Source organism: Macaca nemestrina, chromosome 10, assembly GCF_043159975.1.
Source record: "Macaca nemestrina isolate mMacNem1 chromosome 10, mMacNem.hap1, whole genome shotgun sequence".
Classification (NCBI taxonomy): domain Eukaryota; kingdom Metazoa; phylum Chordata; class Mammalia; order Primates; family Cercopithecidae; genus Macaca; species Macaca nemestrina.
Genome location: NC_092134.1, coordinates 115829614 through 115856196, shown reverse-complemented (window position 1 = coordinate 115856196; position 26583 = coordinate 115829614). Strand labels below are relative to the sequence as shown.

At 41.0% G+C, this 26583-nt stretch overlaps 1 protein-coding gene across 2 annotated transcripts in view; it reads left to right on the top strand.

The window, feature by feature from the left end:
- Window positions 1-26583, top strand: part of LOC105492151 (sarcospan) — a 112943-nt gene that overhangs the window by 17968 nt on the left and 68392 nt on the right. The window lies entirely within an intron of this gene.

The window sequence follows — 26583 nt, the reverse complement described above, 5'->3', positions numbered from 1 at the left end:
TTGCTCCAAACCCATGTAGTCTTCCTCCACTCTCCATCATTCTCAGTCAGTGACACTACCATGAACCAGTTGATTGAGCTCTGATTTTAGGAATCATCCTTGGTCCTTTTCTTTTATTAACTTTCTACATTGAACCTATCGGCAAGTTCTGTTTCTTCTATTCCAAAATACTTCTCAAATCTGACAGTCCTCACCATCTTCACTCCTGTCACCCTAGTCAAAGTCACTGTCTCTTATTGGGACTACTGAGAGACTCGACCTGGTTTGGATTTGGTTCCCACCCAAATCTCATGTCGAATTGTAATCCCCAGAATTGGAAAAGGGGCTGGGGAGCGGGGGAAGTGATTGGATCATGAGAGTGGATTTTACCCTTGCTGTTCTCATGATATTGAGTGAGTTCTCATGAGATCTGGTTGTTTAAAATTGTGTAGCACCTTCCCCTCCACTCTATTCCTCCTGCTACGGCCATGTAGGACATTACTCCTTCCTCTTCACCTTCTGTCATGATTGTAAATTTCCTGAGGCCTCCCCAGCCATGCTGCTTGTACTGCCTGCAGAACAGTGAACCAATTAAACCCCTTTTCTTTATAAATTACCCAGTCTCAGGTAGTTCTTTACAGCAATGCGAGAACGAATGAATACACTCATATTTGTTCTTCCTGCTTTCCCTTTTTCGTTACACAGATCTTTCACATGGTATGAAGAAGGAACTCTTAAAATATAAAGCAGCTCATGTCACTTTTTTGCTTAAAATCTCTCCACTAGTTAATGTACTTCAGTTAGATCAAAGTCCAATCTGTAGTAGGCAGAATAATGGGCCTCCATAAATGTCCATGTCCTAATCCCTGGAACCTGTGAATATATTACCTTACATGGCACAGGGAACTTTGTAAATGTGACTACATTAAGGACCTTGGAAAGGAGAGATTATCCAGGATTATCCAGGTGGGCACAATGTAGTCAAAAGGATGTTTACAAGTGGAAGCAGGGGGCAGAAGAGAATTAGAGGGAGAGGTAGCGATGGAAGAGCCAGGTAGATGCAGCACTGCTGTGTTTGAGGATGGAGGAAGAGAGGCAAGGACTCGGGTGCCTCCAGAAGGACTACGGGTGCCTCCAGGACTACGGGTGCCTCCAGAAGCTGGAAAATGTAAGGAAATGAATTCTTCCCCAGAGTCTCCAAAAAGGAGTGCTGCCCTGCGAACATCTTGAGTTTAGCCCAATAAGACCCATGGAAGACTTCTATCTCAAAGAACTCTTAGATAATACATTTGTGTTGTTTAAGCTGGTAAATTTGTTGTAATTTGTTAGCATAGCCACAGAAAACTAATACAGTAACCTGCAAGACCCTACAACTTTCTCCTCAAGATCCTCACAAAGCTGGTTACTCATCATTTGGATTTCCAGAATCTCCTCAAAAAGGCACCACCACCACCTAGTCACTTTTTATTCTGTGCTTTATTTTCTTAATAGCTTCTGTGAGAATATGAAATTGTCTTAATAATTTGTTTTTGTCTTTATACCCTCTTACCAGACATATACCATTAACATATAAACTTCAGGAAGTCAGGGACCTAGTGTATCATTTTCATCCAGTAAACACTCTGTGAACATATGTTTAAAAAATGAATGAAAACAGGATGTCTTGCTCAGGATATGCACAGTCTATGGGAGAGAAGATGAGTAAAGCAATGATTACACAGCAGTATAATGAAGGCTATAAAAGGGACTCATATGGGGAGTCACAGGCACCCATAGGAAAAGCACCTTAGCAGGCTCTCCAGAGGAATGACTATCGGGCACAACCTTGAAGAGAAAGTAGGAAAGCAAAAGCCTGGTAAAAAGGAGCAGGTGGATTTTCAGGCAGAGGATGTTGGAGGTTGTGAAAAAGAATACACAGGTATTAAAGGAACTGCAGGTGATTTGTTTACTCTGGAGCCTAAAATGAAAGGTAAGAAGGTGTCTTACCACAGGGACTTCGTATGACTTACCAAGAAATGTTGGATTTGTCTAGGTGGCAGGAAAGGGTTTTAAGCAGTACCAGTTTTGCATTGTAGAAAATGTATTCGGATGACACTATTGATAGTATATTGAAGGGGAGTAATACTGGAGATGGGACACCAGTTGGGACGATATGGCCATTTTCAAGAAGAAAGATTGTAGGACAGTAACAGTGAAAATGGAGAATGATAGGGAGATCTGTGGAAGTATTTTAGAGGTAGGTTCTGTAGGATTGGTGACCAATTTATTGTGTGGGACACTCAGAGTTTGGCTTGGGTGACTGGACAGAGAGTAGTATCTCCAATGAGAATAAGGAATATGGGAGGAGGATATGAGACAAATTTCACTGTGACAAGTTTGTGATGTGCCATGGGTGGAAGAGGCATCTCAGAGGAAGCTGGATTTAAGTCTGAATCTTGGGAAAGATCAGGGCTAGAGATTTATATCTGGAGTGAATGGAATATGTGATATGAGTGAGCTATTTCAGGATATGGAGATTAGAAGAGAAGTAGGTTGAGGGTGGAATCCTGGGGAATACTGAATTTTACACATTGGATGAAAGATGTATGTCCAAGACTGAGACCAAGAAAGAATAGTCAGAGAAGAAGGAAAGAATAAAGAATGTGCTGTCATCTACAGAAATGCCTAGCTCCTTCATCTGTACCTGAAATTTAGTGAGACTTCCAATGTCACCTCTTCCAGGTCCTCTCAAATGGATTCAGTTGCTTTTCACTTTACTGTACTTTTATTATAATGATTGTCACATTGTATATACCTATTTTTTATGCTGGTCTAATTATCCTACTCCTAGATAGTAAACTTCTTGAAAGCAAGGACTATGACTTACTTATCATTCTTTGTAGTTCTCAGTAGGATATCATACACATATTACCTTTATGACAAATTAATATGGCCACTGAATATAGCAGATATTTTGGAAAGTAGCCTTTATTCGTATTTTAAAGAAATAGTAGTCATTTGATTAAGTATAAGTGGTATCAAACAGCTAAGCAAAATATTTCTTTAAGATGATGGTAGTGTATCATCTTAATATACTTGATCATCATGAGCTCCTGTGTAATCATAATAGAGAAATATTAATTGCGTGCTTATTATGTTCCAGGTGTTCTGTTGAGTGCTTTATATGCGTGATTTCATTTAATCTTCACCTATCGCTGGGCATCATTATTCTTATTTCACAGATGGAAGATAGGAATCTCAGAGAGGCTGAGTAACGTGCCCAAGATAACACAGTCAGTAAAGAGCTAAGATTTAAAGCTAGACAGCGTGCCTGCAGAGCTGGTGTTCTAAGTGCCTCTCGAGGGCCTTTTAGGTGACATTAGGGAAATCCTGAGCTGAGGCAGGTGGGATGCAGAATGGGTACTTCAGGGGCCTGTAAAAGGATTTTGCTAATTTAATTGCCGGGAATCAGGTAGACATTTTGAACAGTTAGAAAGAAATACTTGACATATTAGCATGTGAAGCAAATAGTTACATTTTTGTGATGTACCTTAAAACAAAGGTCCCTAACCCCCACAGCAGAAGGTGGGCGGTGGACATGCAAGTGAAGCTTCATCTGTATTTACAGCCACTCCGCATTGCTTGCATTGCTGCCTGAGCTCCACCTCCTGTCAGATTCTCAGGGGAGTGCAAACCCTATTGTGAACTGCGCATGCGAGGGATCTAGGTTGTGTGCTCCTTATGAGAATCTGATGCCTGATGATCCTTCACTGTCTCCCATCACCCCTACATGGGACCATCCAGTTGCAGGAAAACAAGCTCAGGTCTCCCACTGATTCTACATTATGGTGAGTTGTATAATTATTTCATTATATATTACAATGTCATAATAATAGAAATAAAGTGCACAATAAATGTCATGCACTTGAATCATCCTGAAACCATCGCCACCAACCCAGTCTATGGAAAAATTGTCTTCCATGAAACTGGTCTCTGGTGCCAAAAAGGTTGGGGACCGCTGCCTTAAAACAAAGACTTGCTGATTTAAACAAATACTAGAGTAAGATCAGTTCTTTCAGCAAGTGATTTAGAATGCAGAACTTTGCCACAGTTTACCATAGCACAAAAATCAAATGCTGGCCACCAGGCTCTAAGGCAGGAACAAGTGAATCGAATGGAGTAAAAGACCCAGAAAAGAGTTTGGTGCCTAAGCTAGGAGAGTTTTAAGATGTCTTATGTTATTGTATCCCTAGTAATAACCATCCCTCCTGTTCTTTCCTGTTTATCAACCAGGTAAGGCATGGTTTTCATTCCCCCGGCATGGTAACATTGTAGCATGTAACATGTACATTCTGAGTTTCTCTTGGACTGTGAGCCTCTCAAGAATAGAGCTCAGTTTTTCCATTTTTCTGTGTCAAATACAGAACAAGAGCAGGCAATGAATAGGATACAACTTATGACAATTATTGCAATCTAAGGCAGATGTGAGCTCCAAGACAGTAGGAACTTTGCCGTTTTTGTTTACCTCTGATCCTTCAAGACAGATACTGAGCTCAGTAAATATTTGTTGAAAGAATAGATGGTTTTATATCATCCGAGAGGTAGAATGGATCGTCTACTAAATCTTTCTGTTTCCAGGGTCTCTGATTATATTATTCATAGTCTAAATTCATATCAAAAGTTATGAGTTGGTCACTCTCCTTCTCTGCCAATGCAGTATGAACTCTGTTTATTTTTAAGTATACTTTTCCAGATCATTCAACATAATGACAAATTTGCTAAAAATAATCATTTCTATAGCACCATATAGGTATATTTCCAACTATTATTTCAATTAATTTAATAATAGAGTAAACAAGTGATTAACTATCTTATTATATTATTGGAGAAGAGAATTCTAATGTGAGACATTACCCACTCAAATCCATATTTTATGAATTGTGTCTAGTCTATTTTTTAGTTTATTAGGAAAAACTAGGATTGTCACATCTGTCAAACTCTTATCACATCTACCTTTGTGTAACTGAAATAACTCAGACTTCACTGGCCAGATAGCATTGTTGTATTATAACTTCACCCCAACGCAAGTGGCAAAAACCAAATTCACATTAGCTGAAGCAGTGAGAGATTATTGGTCCATGTAACCAACTGAAGGGAGGCAAGGTGACTGGACCTGCAGATGTGAGCATCATTAGCTGTCTTTCGCTCCAGTTCCATGTCAGGTTACCTCTGCAAACGAGCTTTATTTTCTCAAGCCAGTTTCTTCCTCAAGACTTAACCGAGGTTGGGGATGGGGGCCTGCAGCTTTAAGGCCTATCTTCACTTTGTAACCAGATCCTTCCACCTTCAGTTCAAGAAAGGCTGGGAAAGGACTCCGCACAGCTCCTCTTGGGGCACTTGATCAATCACTGTGTCCTGGGAGGGCTGGTGAAGGGCTCTGATTCATCCAGTGTCAGGAATGAGCCCACCCTCATGGTTGGGGGTGGAGTGAAATGTGTGTCAATGGAGTTGGGGAAAAGTGCAGGGCAGACAACACAGTGGCGTCCACTGTGCCCGGGACATTAGCATTGGTACCCTGTTAGGAGATGGCAGGACATTCTGTCTCATACAGAGTCTCTGCCGCTAACACTTCTGGGCATCCTCAAGGTGCCTCCAAGTATCCAAGGCTCAGTCTTGGTTTTCACTCTCGACTGTGACTCTTGCAGTCTTGGACGTGCTCATGCAATTCCTCTTATGAGGCAGGAATGGCGCCACCACCATGACCTCAGATTGGGTGGATATGAGTACAACTCCATGTAGACAGAACTAGTATTCCGTCCTCATGCCCCTATGACGAATGCTTCTTTTAGGAGCTAGGATGGAGAAGACATAACATGACTCCTTGTGCCCCATGAACTCATGGTACAGTTCACTGCTTTGGTGCTACAGCTGGCTGGGTCAGGACTTTGTGGACCCATGTACACATGTTCACCCATTGGGCACATGCCACTTGGAAGGCTGAAACTCTGTTCCTGTTCCTGTTGACTGTTGCCCTCTCACTTTAGCTGACATTGACCTTTTGCTGCCCATGGAGCTGGAAGTCAGCCTTCCCTGATGTTGGCTAAATGACAGCAGTGGTGCTGTTCTGTAAATCCAGAGAAGCAGTTGCCACCCAGAAGAGACAAGTGAAGAGAAGGGTGGTGCCTTTCCCCCTACATAGCAAAGTGGGGCAGGTGGTGGTGGTTCACCTTCTCCAAGTCAGACCTATCAAGTCTTCCCCAGAGTGTGCAACCTGCCGAGGCAGATGGCCTGAGATGGGATGGATTCATCATCACTTTCCAAGTTATGTGCAGATGGACAGTTACACTAGATACCCTCGTTCTTAGGGTGGCTTCTTGGAGCACCCTCAGTCTCACCCTCGTTCTGACTCCTGTTGCGCCCGTTTCCGTGTAAGAATGGTAAGGGACATTTATGCTGTTCAATTGTACCACCCAGAAGTGATTCTTTGCTATGAGTTGATTTAGTCATCTAATTCCTCAAAATACTGATTCACCTAAACTTTAGTATTAGTAGGAACCACAGCCTCTCCATACCACAACTGGGAGTCAACAGTTCAGTGTTTGAGTGATCCTTCAAACCTTGGCCTTCAGGTGAAGACAGGCAGATCACTTGAGGTCAGGAGTTTAAGACCAGCCTGGCCAACATGGCAAAACCCAATCTCTACTGAAAATACAAAAATTAGCCAGATGTGGTGGCACAGGCCTGTAATCCCAGCTACTCTGGAGGCTGAAGCAAGAGAATTGCTTGAACTGGGGAAGAGGAGGTTGCAGTGAGCCGAGATCGGCCACGGCACTCCAGCCTAGATGACAGAGCAAGACTGTCTCAAAAATAAAATAAAATAAAATAAAATAAAATAAATCATTATTTCCCTTTAATTTACCGACAATAAGGTCAATAAGCTTTAAACTTTAAGATTTAATTGATTCAACCAAAAAAGCAGTATTTAAATTACATACTTTTACTTACAAACACACAAGGCTAAGTAATATATAAGAATAAAGCTTCGATGTGCAGTGCAAGTTTATCCCACAGGTTTTAAAACGACTGATAGCAAGGATTCAGGTACCTGAACAAAGATTTCAGGTTGGTAGGGTTTGACTCTTTTTCCAAGGATGCTCTTCAAAACGTAAGCAAATTGATAAATACAAGTGGATAGGTGAAGTAAGAGTCTTGCTTAATTCCACTTTCTGGAAATATCCATATCTGAGCTTTAGCTCAGCCAAGACATCTTGTAACATATATAATAAAGCAATATGCAATGAAGGTAGGATGTGAGAAAATAAAAAAAAATAATTTTGGGTTTTGTTTTTCTTTCTTTCTTTCTTTCTTTTTTTTTTTTTTTTTTTTTTTTTTTTTTTGAGACAGAGTCTTGCTCTGTAGCCTAGGCTGTAGTACAATGGCATGATCTTGGCTCACTGCAACCTCCGCCTCCCGGTTCAAGTGATTCTCCTGCCTCAGCCTCCTGAGTAGCTGGGATTACAGGTACCTGCCATCATGCCCAGCTGAATTTTGTATTTTTGTAGAGATGGGGTTTTACCATGTTGGCCAGGTTGGTCATGAACTCCTGACCTCAGGTGTTCCACCTGTCTTGGCCTCCCAAAGTGCTGAGATTACAGGCATGAGCCACCACCCCCAGCCCAGCCATACTATTTACAAATGAAAAAAGGCATGGAGGTATTTTTTGATTACTACTTAATGCAACATCAGAAATTTTTGTGTGAGCAGAAATAACCATAAAAGATGCAGAACTTGTTTCTCCCCACTCTTCCTCTGCAAGCCTGACAATAGAAGGCTTTTAAGGGAGCAAGTGCTTGCTTTTCAACGATCTACCCCTGTCTATCATCAAGTGAATGTGTGCAGAGCCACAGGTCCTATGGGTAGGTGGTTAGGTTGCTATAGTTTGGGGTTAACAGCAAGGCTCTCAAAATGTATGTGGGAGGGGGCAGGTGCATGTTTGTACCTCTGCGTTTGCACTAATAGAATCTTCTTGTTACAAATATTGTAGTTAAGACAACTTTTTGGAATTCTAGAATATATCTTAATATTTATTTAATGAGTAATGCTTAATTTTGTAAAATAGACATGCCTGGGGATTTTTAAGACAATTGATAAGCTTATTCTATAGTCTGGAATTCTGTTTTATAAGTTTCTCTCAAGGGAGGGACTCAAATAACTCATCTGTGGCCAGCAACCCATGAATTAACATGGGGCTCTTATTGAGAACCTATCTGCACGGGCCCTGCTGCCTTCCCATCCTCCCGCCAGCTGAGTGCCAGGCCATCTCCATGGCTGTGTGTGAAGTCTTACATGGGGGCTATTTTGGGGTGACCAGCTTCTTCCCCAAATTCGAATTGGGCGATTGGCCTGGAGTTGTGTTACTCTGAAGGAAATGAAGATGCTGCACAGTTTGTATTTTTGTTCTGGGCACCGATGGGGAGGAGATCTTAAATTGATTTGAATAAAATCTAGACAGTGAATAATCCTGTTGAATGCTTTAGAACTGACTTTTTGAGATAAAGATGAACAAGGCAGGCTTGTGTGATGATAAAGAACGGGCCAGCACAACGCGCTGCTTTACAGAGTGGATGTAAGTGAAAAATTCCGGGGTTGGAGCAGGTCATAATTCCCCTACTTAACGTTTTACGATTTTGGCATCTTGCATTCTATAATATTTTAACCCAGTTTCATCTTGTTTCAGGCATGGTTTTCTAAAACTATGTCTATATCAGGTAAAAACATGACCTCTAAAGACTGTAACATGGTGCGTTTTTCTTTTTAAAAAGCTTGCTTTAGGATGAAATTCTCTCAGTTGTGCTTCTATGTGACATTTCCATTCAGAAATGTCTTGAAAATAAATGAAGATGTTATGAGAATTACAGTGGACAAAATGCCCTTCCTGACTGGCTAATCTAGTGCAATTACTGATCTCATCTGTGTTATCACACTCGCAGACATGCCAGGTGCCTTCCCCAACCTCCCCCAACATGCACACAAATGCCTGGATTTTTTAAAATCAGAAATTCTCTTTGTTCTCCATCACACATTATTCCTGTTTAAGGTTTTCAACTTGAAAAACTTCAAGCCATCTTGGATTTTAAAGTAATGGTAGATTTTTCTTCTGGAACATTTATCTTATGTGGAGAAGCACTTACTATAAATTGGTGAATACAGAGCTTACTCCCTTTACCTGATGCAATAGATTTGATGGAGTTTCTATATTCCAAGTCAACATCACTATGGCTGTTTGCTTGTGTTGCTGGGTTTGTAAACATTCAATAAAAGTCTAGTTGTCTATAACTCTTGGGATTAGAAACTCTTAATTCCTTGTATTTGTATACATCTACCTTGCATTTGTATGTATCTACAATTCCTTTTATTTGTATACATCTACCATAATGGTGATTTAGGGGCACTGTGAAAGCAAGAATTATTTTTAAAATTGTCAAAGAAAGGTCAAATTCTGTCCCTAATGATTTCCATATTTTGCTCACTTTATTTGGGGGCAAAAAAAATCAGCTTTAGAGCAGCCAAACACCAGACTTGAAGCCCAGCTTCCCCTTTCCCTAGTGCTGTCCCGTGGCAAGTGACTTCACCTTTCTCAGCTTCATTCTACCCATCTTTCTCTTATGAATAATCCTATCTAGCTTATAGGTTTCTTGTGAGAGTTGAACAAGACAATAAATGTACGTGTCTGGTGCATAATTTTTACTCAGTACCTGTTGCCTGTTACCATCCACAACAGCAACGAAAACAATAATAATACCTTGGAAATAGTCTGTGTGGAGCATATGCTATAATTTTTGTTAGCCAAATAATGGGAAAACCCATTACTCAATTACTACACCTTTTATTATACAGTTAACATATGTAGATTAGTAGACATGTGCATGCACACATCCATACATACTGCACCTGAAATGTTTTTTAATTTTAATATTTTTAGAGCCTTTAAGTGAACCATGATGCACCTGAAATCTTTAAGGAGAGGTTCTAGAATTTAAATCCTTTTGTACATGTGCACATATACTCTCAAGGTCAATACTTCCTCACATCTTCTGAAAGGTAGGAAGAAACATGGGCACATAACTATGCTATATGGGGGACTGTCTCAAACTTGAAGATGTTTCTGGTCGACTGAACACCATCCTAACCTAGGGCACCCATGGTTTATAGCTTCTTCTTGATTGTGTCAGGACGGGCTCAAGGTCAAGCTCACATTAGCCACAAGAAAGGGAGCACTTTGGAGAAAGCAGAAATGGGTTTGACTCTGGGGCAGCTCGGGGATGCTTTATTTCGCCTCCCAGGTCTCACACAGCAGGCTTCCCACAACACCTGGTAGCACCATCGCACAGCTGGGTATTTTGACACTGAGCAGCAAAGTTCAGTAAAAGGTTTCGCTAATGTGTATGCGACGCCCTCCCAAATATGGCATCGTCACATTTCAGTCTCTTACCCAGTTTGAGTTTCACAGACTGATGCTATAAACTGGTTTCATTATTTTTTTTTTCATTTAAGTTAATGTTTTTATTTTCCCTGGAATGACTACATTGTTTCTTTGTCCTGTATATACAATTTATATATCCTTGAAAAAGAGCTCATTTACAAGTGTGCTTTTAAAACGGAAGCCAAATGAGAAGCATTTTAAAATTTTTGTGCAAATCCTTGTACATGTTTAATTTGGGGAGTCATCTGCATCATTATAATGTATTTGCTTACTAAAAAAATATTTTAAGGGAAACCCTTGAGGCCCCACGGTTGAGAATATTTTGTCATAAACCAGCATAAAGCCAAATGCTGAGTGTTAGTGGATTTTGGAAAGAGGCATAAGGCTTTCGATTTTTTAGCCCTCTCTTAAGACCTGGAAAGGGACAGTCCTCACAGGGATTTGTGATGTATTCTGCAGGAGGATAATCTTGCCTCTGGGAAAATCAGAGCCAGGCCAAAATCACTCCTGGGATTTTGAAGTCTGAAGTCACTTGTTTGGCTCTGCTCACTGGAGAACTCAAGAATGCTATTCATCGGCCAGTGTGAACAGTGGTTGAGAAATGACTTGCTGTAATAATCATTTCCAGAATTTTTTGAGATACAGAAATTCTTCCGCATTGCTTTTCAGGCACTGGAATGGCACATTTTGGTGGGCTTTTCAGGTGGAACTTAGGAAAAAAAGGGGCAAGTCTATATTTTAATATTTCTATGACTGTTCTTTCTCTCAGAGAACGCTTGAGTGCCCTGTTAGTCTTTTGAACAGGTTTTCTTGAGGAAAAAAATACAATTGTGCTATAATGCCAGCATGAGATCAACTTTTGTTAAAATACCTAGGCAAAACCACCAAACATTGCTAAATCCTTTTGGAGAGGCTAGAGAGAAACTGAAGAAAGTTACAGTTCATTCCAAAATATTTAGATTAGAACTGGCATTATTTCCCTATTTAGATCTCTTCTCAACCATAAAAGAAAAATCACATACCTTGTGTTATTTTTCTCTTGCTGTTACCCAGCACAACTGCCCTCTTAAAATCCTCAGTTGGGTTCTAAGCTTTTCTGAGGCACCCTTTCACAGAAAGCTTTCGCTATTGCATTGAAAAACAAATCATTTATTCATTCAACACTAAATACCTAGTGTGTGTCAGGCACTATTCAGAGTTCTTGGGAGTAAATCAGTGAACAAACAGACAAAGCTCCCTGCCCCCATGGAGCTTGCAGTTTAGCTCATGCAGAGGATCTAATTTACCTATGCATGACAAGACCTGACCCTCAGCATACTTAAAGGTTCCCCGTGGTCCAGGGGGATCTAGTACAAATTTCTTGTAACAGGGCTGCACAATTTTCTAACACACTATGCTACATGTGGATAAAATAAATATATCTTAGAATTTTGTCCATACCTGGTCACATCTTCCTCATGTGCCCCTGCGTGGTAGAAAATAAAAACAAAACGAAGCAACTAGAATTTGTCTCATCCAATGCAGTAATGTAACCATTGCTTTTGGATAATGCTTAGTCCCTAGATTGAAAGAGAGAAGGAGGGGAAAGAGATGGCACACCAGCTAATACTTTTGAATCCTGAAAGAAGAATTTCTCAATATTTTATGCTATTCATAATTCAGTGACTACAAACGCAATACACTTTTAAGTCTAATCTGCATTATTGACATTTCCCTCATCATTTTCTTCATTCTAGGCAATCCACAAAACAGTAAGTGAAGAAGTCCTGATCTGTCACATTTGCTCATTTCCATGGTGTAAATAGTCCCACCGTGGCTAATTTAAAGTAACCAATGTGAGGTCACTGCTTGCAGGAAAGATGTGCACCAGCTTACCATTAAGTAATATTTCCACCAAACAGATATGTAGCCATCAATAACCTCAAGATCATAGATAACAATAAAAATGTGGTATAAGTAAAACAATTAGGAAGTGATAAGTTTTAGGCATGTGTTACTTTTGCCTAATATAATTTATATAATTATAAATTTATAACATTTAATTTTTAATAACAGCTATGTTTAGCAACTGGCTTGCAAAATTCCTGACAATTTAATAATCAGCTCTCAAAAGTCACTATGTCAGGGCAAAACCACGGTAATCATAAATTCCGTCTCTCCCTTATCACTCTATTTTAATCCAACAGCCAATCATGCAGACTCTACCTCCAAAACATATCTTGACCACTTCCCTACTGCAACAATAGTTCTCATCACCCTCACCATTCACCTGTATCCCTGCAATAGCCTCTAGCTGTTCTCCCTAGTTCATTCCTTATCTGTGTCTCATAGTCCACTCTCCCACACAGGAGCCAGTCATATTTTTAAAATGTATGTACCATATCACTTCCCATCTTAAACCCTTCAACGTCTTCCTGTTGTTCCTAGAAGAAAACTCAAGCTCTTACTATGCCCAGTAAGGGCCTATCTTATCTGGCTGCAGCCTCCCTTCCAACTTCATCTTGCCATTGTCTGCCTCAGCACTTCATTCCAGTTATGCTGGCCATTTTTCTTCTCCTAAAACATACCTGCTGTGTAGCTGCTTCTGGGCCGTAGCACTTGTTCCCTCTGCCAGGAATGCTCTTCCCCCACAGCATTCCAAGGCTGGCTCCTTCTCATTGTTCAGGTTCTAGCTGAAGTATCATCTCCTAAACGAAATCTGTCCTGACTATTTTGTCTAAAGTGAACCCCATTCCCCATACCACCACTCTCTGTCATATTCCCTTGTTCTCAGGAACTCAGGAAAATTAGCCTCTAAACCTCAGTTTTCTCATTTGTTAAATGGAAGTAACTGTAGTGCACATTCCTCATAGGGTTGTGAGGATCAAACGATTTAATATATGTAAAGCACTTTGAACCCTGCTTGGATCTTTTAAGCACTATCTATATAAGTTTAGCTGCTAATATTATCATCATCATTTTTATTGAAGTATTATTATAATCTTCATTATTATTGGAGTATTCAAAGTATCTATCACTGTCTAAGAATATTTTATCTATTTGTTTGTTTTCTTATTTCCTTTCTCCTCTACTGGCATTTGAGCTCCATGAGAGCAGTGACCTGGAATGATTCATGACCTGCTGTGTTCCGTCACCTAGAATAGTGCCTGCCACACACTAAGTACTTAAATATTTTTTGAATGAATGTGTGCATAAATGAATAAACACAAGAACTGCTGGTGACACCATTCTGAGCCTTGGTTTATTTTTAGAAAATGTGATTACAGAGGCTTGCAGTCAGCGTGGTTGGAAGGACACAACCTTTTTTGTAGGTGGTGGAACTTCTGGACTCCTGTTGCATGTCTGTTGCAAGGTCTTCCACGAATTCTGGTTTCTAGTCCTTCTTGAGTGCTGAGTAGCTGATGTCCCAGTGGTCCCAATCATCAGGACTATTGTGGCTATGCTTAGCTCTCATAGTGAAGTCTAAGTTGTGAGAACTAGTAGCTTATGGTTCCTCCTGATGGAAGGATAGTGCTTAATAAGATCCAAGCAGGGTTCAAAGTGCTTTACATATATTAACTCGTTTGATCCTCACAACCCTATGAGGAATGTGCACTACAGTTACTTCCATTTAACAAATGAGAAAACTGAGGTTTAGAGGCTAATTTTCCTGAGTTCCTGAGAACAAGGGAATATGACAGAGAGTGGTGGTATGGGGAATGGGGTTCACTTTAGATAAAATAGTCAGGACAGACTTCTTTTAGAAGATGATACTTCAGCTAGAACCTGAACAATGAGAAGGAGCCCAGAAGCAGAAGAACTATGAGCTATGATTCCTGAAGCAGCCAAGGGCAAGGAAGGTCAGTGCCTCTGAACATTTGTTCTGCTCAGTGAAAGAACTCAGCCATGGGGTACCCCTTGTGGAAAAACTTGGAGCAGCCTCAGAAAGACTACCATCCTTTGCTTTTGTAGTGGTTACATTTAGAGCAGATATGTGCAAAAAAACCTATGGCAAAAACCTTATCTTGGGCTTACTTCTCTTGAACCTGAGCAGTCACTCAAAAAGGCACTATGACAAGGCCCGTTTCTATATTTTTCACTTTTCATTTAGGTCCCTGATATGTCAAAATATGACAGGGTTCATGAAGATTTTCTGTAAGTCACCCTCGGTTGATCTGGAATACCAAGCTGCTTTACTCTACAGTAAGCTTTTTGAGGGCAGCCCATGTGTGTTATTCACCGTTACACACGAGTACCTAGCTCCGAGCCTTGCACTGAGCAGTAACCTATAGATGCAAGACAGACTTCCATGTTCAGAACAACATTGCGTTAGAGTACGGCACCTGAAATCTTAGTAGCCGGGCCTTGCTGAAACTCTGTAGAGTTCCAGGGAGATCCTCCCTGCCTCCTTCACCAGTGCCTCTTAAGGAGGCACTAAGCAGAAAGGAGGCAGGCTTTGGAATCAGACAAATGTGGCTTCAGGTTCTGGCACTAGTTAAATGACTTACAGAATGACTAATTAAGTGACCGTGGGGAAGTTACTTAACCTTTCTAATTTATAAAATGGGAACAAATGGTACCTATAACGATTAACTGAGATAGAGTAGGTAAATATTTCGGCTGAGAACCCAGTATCCTCTGTACATTCAATTATTGTTGATATGAATCTCATGGAGTGTTTTCTGTTTGTGTATGATCAGGATGCAGATTAAGGGGCAGAGAAGTCTAGGGCAGAGTAGAATTGGGCCCAGGAACATGGGGCCACATCAGATCCTGGACCAGAATTATATGAGGAAGTAGTGGGGTTTGGGCCCGAGGTTTGAGGGATGGTGATGGTAGTGTATGGTGAGGAAGCTGGGCATGACAGTATAATAACAGAGAAAAGAGTCTATGGAGCTCAGGATAGATTAATTTTTATAATGGGAAACTGTGTTAGTAGTGATATCTAGATCTCTATCAGATTACTAGAGAACATCTATTCTTTATGGAATATCGACTTTTTAGGGGGAGAAAAGCAAAACTATGTTCTATGAATATCAAATGAGAAGAACTTGGCAGATGGCTGCTTTTAAAGTTATAACTAGTGTATTCATGGTATACAGCAAGGCCATTGGGTAACACCTCTTTCTTCTTAAATTGGGTAAATCAAATAATAGTGAATCACAAGTTAAAGTTACTTGTTCAGACTGATCAGGGAAAGGTGAATTAGAAGATGAGAGGGTGAAAATTGAAGAAGAAACAATTACTAACACGGAAAGGAGGGCTGCAGATGACAGGGATGGGAGCACGTATCTGGAAATGGAAGGGGATGGTGTTGTGGACAGAGGAAAAGAGCAAAAGATCATCAAACCTTCAATAACATAAATGTGACCCTCACTTTACCCTTAAATGGTAATGGCACACAACCTGAAAGCCTCAAAAGGAATATGTACACTAACTTTAAAAAAGAGTCTTCAGGCACCTCAGTAATAGAGTGATGACCACTGGATGGTTTTGTTAATATATGTGTAGGCAAGAGAGTAATTTGGCAGAAAGAGGAAGAGTTAATCTGAAAGAGGAAATTTGAAGCTAGAAGAACATGAAGGCAAATCATTCATGATAAATGTGAAGGAAAGAGCAAGATTTAATTATGAATCAGGGGCACAAAAAATAGAGCTAACATTAATGGCCACTTACTGCATATGAAGCCCACTGTGCTAAGCTTTTCCCAGGTACCATTACATTGTTACCACAGCAACCTATGGGGTGAGTCCTGTTGATAGCCCCAGTGAACAGGGCAAGTCAGTAGTTTCCTTGTGATAGAGCTGGCAGGTAGAAGTTCTGAGTTCTGAACCTCACCTCTCTCAGACAAAAGCTCCTGAGTGTAACCATTCAGCTGAAGTGCTTGCTCAAAGGGCTGAGGAAAGATGAAGAAGAAGATTGGGAGCAGATTGAGAAGGAAAGTGCAAAGAACTTTGATGGTAAAGAATCTTAGAATGAAAGTAAGACATGGCAAAGAACAAAAGGAAGAAAGCATATCTAAAGGAGTAAAGAAATCAGTATTTGTTGGCCACCTTGTGTGATTAAGATGCACGAACACAATCTCCTTTTAGTTCACACCAGAACTCCGTGAAGTACACATGACTTCCGTTTACACAGATGAGGAGATACAAGTTCAGAGAAGTCACCGTTAATCACATAGCTCACAAATACCCGAGCCAGGATTAGAACCGCTGTCTGCAGCATTAGAAAGCCCACAGTATTTTCATTCGAACTTGGGAAAGGAAGTGCTAAGCCAGGGTGTGAGGGAGCAGAGATGGCATCTACCTCGAATGGTAGGGTAAAGATGCAAATAAAGCATGACTAGAAAGACAAAAAAGGGAAATGAGAAAGGGAGGACCACAGAGTGATAATTAGCCTCACACCACCTGTTCTTCCTTTGACTGAAGAGGTCCCTCATGGAGGCTGAGTAACAAACAAAGCAACCGAGTAGCTCAGAGAGGCCCGCGGATTCTTCCACTGGTCATCGCCTGGAATGTTCACTGACAGCGAAACATGTGATGCGGAGAAACCCCTGACAATGACAAGAAAGATTCCAGACAATTGACACACTGCTGACTGTGACAGAAGTTTCATAGAAAATAATTTTTAAAAGGGACAAATATAGAGAGCAGCTCAGGAAGACACGCTCTGTAAAGGTGGTTGGCAGGAAGTACGGTTGCTGTAGAGGACACAGCGAGATCTAGCTGGACATGAAAAACAACCCTGTGAGGTTTGTAGCGTAGGTTTGTGTATCACGGTTTTGCATATGAGGAAACTGGCCCATAGCGTTTGAGGACTTGCCTGTGGTGCCTGAGTTTTAGAATCCAGGTGTCTGACTCTAAATCTAGTGTGCTGAATACTGTACCATTTTCATTTAAACAAATATATTTCTAATGGTAAATTTTAGGTATCATATATCGGGGGAAAAAGTTTCGAGCAGGGATCTTTACTTTGTTCTATACAGGTAGCTCTTTTCAGATGCTTTTTCGTGTTTAGTAAAAACAGCTCTGCTCTCCAGATGAATGGCATGCAGCCCAATCTTGTTAGTGCTGTTTTGTTTGTGGTAGCGTTTTCCAGGTGCAGATTCATAGCACCTTAACTTTGTATTGGCTAATAATTAACAAAAGTGGCTGCTGACTTCACAAAGTGATTGCAGATTTTACTGCAAGTTCTTTTGTTTGCAACTGTCTAGGATACAATGATCATGTGGAAGGTAGTTCTTTGATGGCTAATTCTATACCATTAATAAAGTAAACTGACTTCTGGGAAATACATTCTCACTCTTGGACCCTGGAGTCTTGGTTTTACACATAAGCATTTTTGAGTAAATTGGAGTGAATTAACTTTGGTCCATTCAAATTGGATCAACTCATCCTCAGGCCCACAAAAATTCACATTGGATATACTGTACTCATAATTATCAATGCCACACTGACACTCTCAGGCAGTTCAGATGACTCATTTTGCTTCTTTTAAAAAAAATCTGGGAGAATGCTCACACATACCCAGATTATTGTGCTAGGCTGAAAACACTAGAAATCATGGTCAAGGTAACTTTGAAGTCCCTGTTAATTGTCTCTAGACAGTTCATGGCTATATTCTATACCCTTGCTTCATTCTGCTTTGACAAAATGAATATTTCCCAGTTTTTGATTAGATTTCAGTGACTCAGTGACGCTATGGCAACCCTAAACTATGGGACAAAGGTCAATGTCTTAACCATTGTATGGCCTCTTTATGAAGAAATCAGCTGTTTCTTGGGTCCAGATGGGCAATGTACTCATTTCTCCTTTTAACATTTTATTTAGGATTCAAAGTATTTTCATAAGGAAAACCCCACAAATCTCATTATCTACCTTCTGACCTGTGGTAAAGTCATCGTGAAGGAGCAGTTACTTTGTCTTTTTCTTTTTTTCCTTAAATTCCCAAATCTAAGGCAACTAGAAATGGAGAATAGGTTTTGTTTTAGGAGGCAGAAAATATGTTGATTTTAATTATTTCAAAAAACACAAGTAGGATATTAATTCGTGTAGCTTGATGTGATCATCTTAAATGCCAACTCCTATGCATTGTTCAGCTCTTTCCCACTTTATTATAATCTTTCTTTCTTTTTCCTTCTTTTCTTCCTTCTTTTCCTCCCTCCCATCCATCCTTCTTTCTTTTCTTTCTCTGTCTTCTTTTCCTCCTCCCTTCTTTCCTTTCCCTTTCTTTCTAATTCATTTGAATTTGTGAATCCTTACTTCCCACTATGGGCATTTCCTCCCCATAATATGCTAGTGTAGCGGCCTACCCTGCCCACGTTCTGTAAACAGACTCATAACCTTCCTGGGCACATCCATCTCCCCAGACAACAACCTGGTAGGAACTGAGAAGGCTTGACTGCTTGGTCATGGCCCCTCAGGCTCTGAGTGACAGGAACTCCTACCACCTGCATTACAGGATCTGCAGGAAGTCCCTCTGATTTTGCTGGTCCACTCTGAACAGTCTGCAGCAATTCTTTTGATAACCAGAAGAGGCAGATGAGTCCTGGCTGAGGAAGGCTGGGTAGAGGGTTGCTGCACACACACAGCTGAGGCGCCTCGGCAGGGCTGCTCCTGCAGCAGACCTCTGGAACCCCTTTTTGCTTTGTGTCTAGGACTCTCTGGCTTGCCCACTGCACACAGTGGTTCCTTTAAAGCAAGGTGTTGTGAGTCTTAGCTGAACGCTAGTACAAGATTGGCCTCATACTATGGGCAGGACATTGACTGCCTGCTCTTGCCAGTAGAGTCCATTGTGTGGTCAAGCTCAGAGGCACAGAGGAGGAGATCTGGGGTCAGGATACCTTCCAATGTGACTGACAACAGCAGAGACAGCTGGTCAGGAGCTAGGTTAGGCCACGCTCTCCTTTGCCCTTTTGCTTTTCATTAAGTCTCCTCATGGGCACAGCAGCCATGTGACCAGCTCTGGGGTCAGGAAAGGCACCTCTGCACATGGCTGGAGCCTGGCTCCACTCAGCCCTGGCCAGGCTGGATGGGGAGAGGAGGTGGAGCTGCCTGGAGTGCAGAACCAGCCATGGGTTGTGACAGACTGACAGAGGGTGATGGGCTGAGAGGTGTGACCCTGCTGGGACATGCCCTAGGCAGAAAGAAGGGGTCATCTAAGGCCACAGAGGGGCCCCAAGGCAAACTCTCTGCCCAATGAATTAATTTAGTCATGCAGGCAGGAGTTTGGTTAATACCCTAGAAACAATGGTGGGAAAAATAAGTAAACTGGAACAGGCGGGGAAGATACCTAGGCAGCATGACCAGACTAAAGACTGGCCACCAGAAGAACATCAGGGGAGCCCATAGTGTCCCGGAGGTCTGGAAAGATGGGTTGTGTGCACTCAGGTGAAGATCCCACAGGTGGGGCAGGTACAACAGTGCAAGAGGGATGCCCCACTGAGCCATCAGTGGTTTTGTCTTTCTGGATGATGGCAGAAGCTGTTCCAGGGTAGCTCATGTTTTAAGAAGTAGGATTCAGTCTGCACCCGTTCATGAGAATGGTTATGTTTACAAAGGCAGAAGGGCTGATGAGTGGTTGCAGGAATAGGTATGATTTTTTAGTACTCCTCTCCAGAGGACAGAATCCCAAATGGAAGCAGAACCTACAAAGAGGCAGATGTTGACTGAATGAAAAAAAACCAAAAAGCCCACTTCTAACATTCCAGCAGCAGCAAATGCTCCCTGAATGGCATCCTGAGTACCAAGCCCAGTGCCTGGGAGACAGTATCCATTCATTGAATGGGTAACTGAATGGATGGCCCTTGATCAGGATCCCCTATTAGAGAAGGGATCCTCTCTGTAAGAGTCTGGACCATGAAGGGGATTGGCTGTGACATCTGCCTCTTGATAAGCGTTTGTAGATGATTCCGCACGTCTGGGTAAACCTGTTCCTTGAAGCACTATCAGTCACTGAGGGCAAGACTGGGAAATTTCAGCACAAAGGTCTGGGGAGTGCAGAAGGGGTGAGAAGCTGGAACCAGATCTGTCCTGGTTGGAGCAGGCACTGCACTGTTTGATCCAGGCTTCAAGGGATAGGTTGAACTCTATTTTCAAAGAGAGAATCCAACAGCATAGGGTGTCTCAGTCTATGATATTTAATATTTGATCAAGATAAAGAAAATAGGAAAATGCCCTTGTATACAAGTGAACCCTTATTTATTTATTTATTTTTTTTTGAGGCGGAGTCTCGCTCTGTCGCCCAGGCTGGAGTGCAGTGGCGCGATCTCGGCTCACTGCAAGCTCCGCCTCCCGGGTTCCCGCCATTCTCCTGCCTCAGCCTCCCAAGTAGCTGGGACTACAGGCGCCGCCACCACGCCCGGCTAATTTTTTTGTATTTTTAGTGGAGACGGGGTTTCATTGTGTTAGCCAGGATGGTCTCGATCTCCTGACCTCGTGATCCGCCCGTCTCGGCCTCCCAAAGTGCTGGGATTACAGGCTTGAGCCACCGCGCCCGGCCTGAACCCTTATTTTATATTCCTCATTTACCCCTGTCCCTCCAAGTGGCCTTTTGCTGTTAAATGAGCTTCCAATTTATTTTTAAAGTCAATTTATATTTTTTTGCGGGTCTAAGTAATCACTGCAATCTGAACATACAAATAACATCAATGTGTTCAGTTTCAAGATAAATCACTCTGCTATTTTACAATAAGAGCCAGGGCAAACTTATCTTTACATCAAATGCTGTCAATCACTTTGAAAAATTATGCAAGCAGCAATATTCAGTATAAACAATATCAACATACAGGGACTGTGTGAATTTTTCCTTTGTGGGATACAATTTGTCTATGGTAGTTCTTGAACCATTTTTCTTCCTTACTCATAACCTGCTATCATCCTAGTCTCCCTTATCTATTATCTTGACTGCGACTACCCATACCAGAACCACTACTATCTCTCATCTTATCCTGAGCCTCATGAAGGCCCCTTTCCCTCTTCAGCCTATTCCTAACACAGCAGTGTGAGTGGGCATTTAAAAAAATCAAAGTTAACCGGGTGCGGTGACTCACACCTGTAACCCTGGCGCATTGGGAGGCCAAGGGGGGGTGCAGATCACTTGAGGTCAGGAGTTCGAGACCAGCCTGGCCCACATGCCTGTCTCTACTAAAAATACAAAAATTAGCTGGGCATGGCGGCACACATCTGTAGTCCCAGCTACTTGGGAGGCCGAGGCAGGATGATCATTTGAACCCAGGAGGCAGAGGTTGCAGTGAGCTGAGATTGTGCCACTACATTCCAACCTGGGTGACACAGTAAGACTCTGTCTCAAAAAAAAAAAAAATCAAAGTCATGTTCTGCCTGTCTTCCCTGTGCTTCAAACCTTGCATGGCTTCCATTTTACTGATAGTGAAATTCAGAGTATTGACTGAAGTCTACACAGCCCTTCATGATCAGTTTCCACCCCTCTTACCTATAATCTCCTCCTCTGTTTCTTTCCCTTTACTCCATTCCACCCATGTGGCCTGCCTGCTGCTTCTTGAACCTACCAGGTACCTATGCCTGAGGGTCTTGGCTTTAGCTCTCTGCCTGGAGCAGTCTTCCCAATGGCATCCTCTGGGTTCACTCCATCTCTTCAAATCTTTGCTCAACTCTTTGCCTGCCCTGCCCCATCTAATTCTGCAATTTAGCGCCCACCACTGTACTCCTGATCCCCCTTAATTGGCTCTGCTTTCTTCCTTCTTCCTCATTGCTTATCATTTCTTAACATACTTTATGATTTACTTATTTATTATATTTATTTTTTATTGTTAGCCTCCCCAAATTAAATGTAAACTACACAAGGTTGGGGTCTCTCTTTTGTTCAAGTGCCTAGAGCAGTGGTTCCCCAATCTTTTTGGCACCAGGGACCAGTTTCATGGAAGACAATTTTTCCACAGACATGGTGTGGAGAATGGTTTTGGGATGAAATTGTTCCACCTCACATCATGAAGTATTAGTTAGATTTTCACAAAGAGCACAACCTAGATTCCTTGCATGTGCAGTTCACAATAGGGCTCATGCTCCTATGAGAATCTAATGCCATCACTGATTTGACAGAAGTGGGAGCTCAGGCGGTAATGCTCACTCACCAGCCATTCACCCTGTGCTGTGCAGCCCAGTTGCTAATTGGCCATGGACAGGTACCAGTCAATGGCCGGGGGGTTGGGGACCGGTGGTCTAGAATACCATCTGGCATTTAATAAGTACCTAGACAGTATTATTGAATTAAGAAGTGAGCAAATGAATGTTTTTGGTGCATATTTTGTCATCCAGACATTTATCATTCATCTGTGAAACGTATCCCTGGCCAGTCCATTTGGTCAACTCCTCATTTATTGTTTGGGTACCTGTTGCTATCTAATTTGATCATCTTATGTGCAAATAATATCAAAACTCTTTTTTTTGTTTTAACTTGAGAAAAATTATTACAAGATTCACCTATGCAGTTAATCATTTTTCTTTTTATAATTCTGCTCAATAGGGCTTCAAGATAGCCCCTGAGCCAATCTTTCTATTAGGTCAATGAAGGCCCAAACTTTCTGACACATTTGCTATTCTTACCCTCAGCATACTGTTAATAGCATGAGTTCCTTCTGCTGATAAATTTGTGGCTCTCCCGCTTTAACTTAAGCCCTTATTTATTCTATCTAGACATGGATAACTAGTTACTAGAGATCTCTTCCCCAGAAGCCCTTCATGGAGCTGAAGAAAGTAAAGCTAGCCTTCAGCATTTTGGTCTTATCAATGAAACCGCTCCAATATCATTAACTTTCACCAGGGGACATACTTTTTATTTTGAAACCTGTAACTTTAGTAAGTAAACTTCAAAACATGGCATGCAAATGTGTACTACAACAGTTTAGTGAATGAAACAATTTAGTAAAGCTCAAATTTAAAGTGGTGAGCAAGGATTGCCTTTATAAGGAAACCATAATATAACTTGGTTTAAAGAGTTTTGCTTGGTTAAAGGAGTAAAATTTTCATGACAGCAGGAGAAATCCCATTAAGATACAACTTCAAAACGATCTGAAAGCTTGGGAAGATAAGTTAATATGTTGCCTGAAAAACTATGTAAATATAGAGTAATACCCAAATTAAGTTGATGAATTGGTAGAAGGATGTTTAACCAGACCTGATGAGGAGTTAGAAGAGGATTAGGCAGATTCAAACACAATATGCTTCAAGACGTGTGTGTGTGTGTGTGTGTGTGTGTGTGTCTGCTAATGAAGAAAACAAGAAAACATGAGGCTTGAGACCTCAGAACTTTGCATGCAAATATGGCTACAACTCACACCATGAAGAACTGAAAGCAGTCCTTTATTGAAAGAGGGAAGGTTTACACCTGAATGGCGTGGGGAGTAAGACACAATGTGGCGTGGGGAGTAAGACACAATGTTTTTCTTAAGAAGGCAATTAATACCTTCTCTATAATAAGTAGTAATCAATTGTTAAGGTAATCTGAAATGTCTCTGAAACCTCAGAACCAGAACAGGTAAAATTGGGTGAATGTCTAGCACAAGAATAAGTGAGTAAACATTTTCCATTTGTTTTAGTCTGTTTGTGCTGCTCTAACAGAATACCTAAGATTGGGTAATTTATAAAGAGTTGAAATTTGTTTCTTACAGTTCTGGAGGCTGGGAAGTCCAAGATCAAGGTGTCAGCATCTTCTGAGGGCCTTCTTGCTGTGTCGTCACATGGCAGAAGGCAAAAGGGCAAGTGAGAACAGAAAGAGTAAGGTAGTTAGCTAGCTGAATGCATCCTGAAGCCTCCTTTAAAAGGGCATTAATCTCATTAAGAGGGAGCAGCCGTCATGGCTTATTCACTTCTTAAAGGCCCCACCTCTTAATATTGCCACATTGTCAACAACTGAATTTTAGAGAGAATTAAGTTTCAATATGAATTTTGGAGGAGATAAAGACATTCAAACCATGGGTTTATAATTCTTTAAATACTGATATGTTATCTCTTATATAATTTAGATTAATAAATCAATTACATTTTGTCTAGTATTCAACAAATTAAAATTATTTGTGAACTCCACTGTGCTAAACACCAAGGCCACCAAGGTGAACAAAAGCAGTCCCTGCTCTCAAGAAACTTAGAGGACAGAAGAATGTTCAATCATGGTACATATCATTTGAGTGTTTATCTTAATAAAGAAATAAAAATCAGAAGTAGATGGCCTGCACATTAATGTAGTTTATCTTAATTCTCAGGTCTGTGCAAAGCCCAATAAGCAGATCACTCAACTGAAAGTCACAGCAGCATCACATACCACTGATAATCACCTGAACTGCAGACAGAGTGACTAAAGAGACTAAAAAGAATTGATCATTCTTGAGAGCAGTGTTTCTCAAAGCATGCTTCAGAGACCAACCTGCATATGAATCATGGCACAAGCTTGTTTAAAATGGATTCTCAGGATCCTTCCCAAGAACTTACTATGTCATATTTACAGTGTTAGGCGCTGGAGTCTTTGTTTTAAAGAATCTCACCAGGTGATTCTTAGTCTATTTCAGCATCATGCTGTTTGGGTCTAACACAGAATGACATTCACACATCTAAACCTATGATATAATCCCAGCACTTTGGGAGGCCGAAGTGGAAGGACTGCTTGAGGCCCTGTTTTCTAGGCTGTCACTGTATTCCAGCCTAGGTGACAGAGTCAGACTCTTTCTCTAAACAAATAAACCTGGGACGTGATGACAGACATCAAAATATCCTAAATTTATATTGGCTTATATTCCAGTGACACTCTTATTATTGATTTATTCAGTTCATTGTCAAATATAAGCCAGCCCTTTTCTATATTGCATTTGTATTCATGGTTGACTTTTCTTTTCCTTCTAGTTATACCATTTTATATTTGTAGCTATTAAATTTTACCCTGTTTTTGTAAAAGCATTAAAAAACCTGGTCAAAGCTATTTTGAATTTACCTCTTTTCTCTGCAGTATTAACAGCGCCATGTGATTAGAACCAGTCACAAATTTACTGAACCCATGTCTGTAAAGATAACGACAAGCAAACCTCCTCTCGATCCTCCTCTTCAGACTGATTTCTGCTCTACCTATTAATGACTCTCAGCCATGAATAACATTGGCCTTAGCTTGTAGGACAGTCTCATAAAGAGAAATGACTATTTTCTTTGTATATAGTATATTGTTTGGTTTATGCAAACATCTCATTTAAAAAATGCTTAGAGCATAAGGGGTGGGATATAAAGAAGAATTTTTGAACTAGTATTTTTATTTGAAAATTTCTGAACTTCTAGTTGGAATAAGAACAGGGAGTGTACCTTTTTTGTACCTTAAAATTAAGAAATAATTTAGGAAAACTCTGGCAGATGATATGAGCCACCTGCAAGGCTCGGGTCTCAAATTCGATCTATACAGAGCTGGGGAAAGTGTTTTCCTCTTTATAAGGAGTTCACTGCCCTTTCTGGTTCAAGTCCTCTGGCCATCAGAACTTCTGGTAAAATCTAAGCCTTCCAGATTTTAAGATCGGTAGCTGTGAAGCTGATATTTTAATTATTAAGGGACTATGCAAAATGTTTTAACTGCTGCTGCTTTGTTCTGTGCGTCCTAATTGAATATTTTCGATTTTGCACTTATGGCCTGGAGCAATTTAATCATCCAGAATACAATTTAATACATTGAAAAAATATTAAAAATGTTCAATAATGAGTGGGACTAATTGCTATTGTGCCTCACACAGTGGCATGCAATCAATAGATGCTGAACAAATATTAATTTATGATTGTGACAGGTAGCCCTAGGGGCAGGGAACATGAAATTTTGAGTTAGTTTTCCTTTTCTCTAGTCACCTTCCAATCAGAGATAAGGCACTTTAATATGTTAGTTTCACAGTCCACAAAAGGAAATAATTTTTGTTCATCATTATCAACTTAGGATAGAGAAAGAAATGCAGAGGAATTAACTTAATAATTGTCTTTGTGTTTGAAGGTGGCAGGTGGCCAGGTGTTCTCAGGCTCAGATGAAGAATTAGAATGAAATGTGTTTGACTGGAAAAGACTGAGGTTAGATGAAGAAATTCTGGAGAGCCCCTTCTGAACAGCTTTTAACTAGGCTCTTGCTTCAGATGGCCATGACAGAAGGTTGGACAAGATCAGCTCTTGTACAGC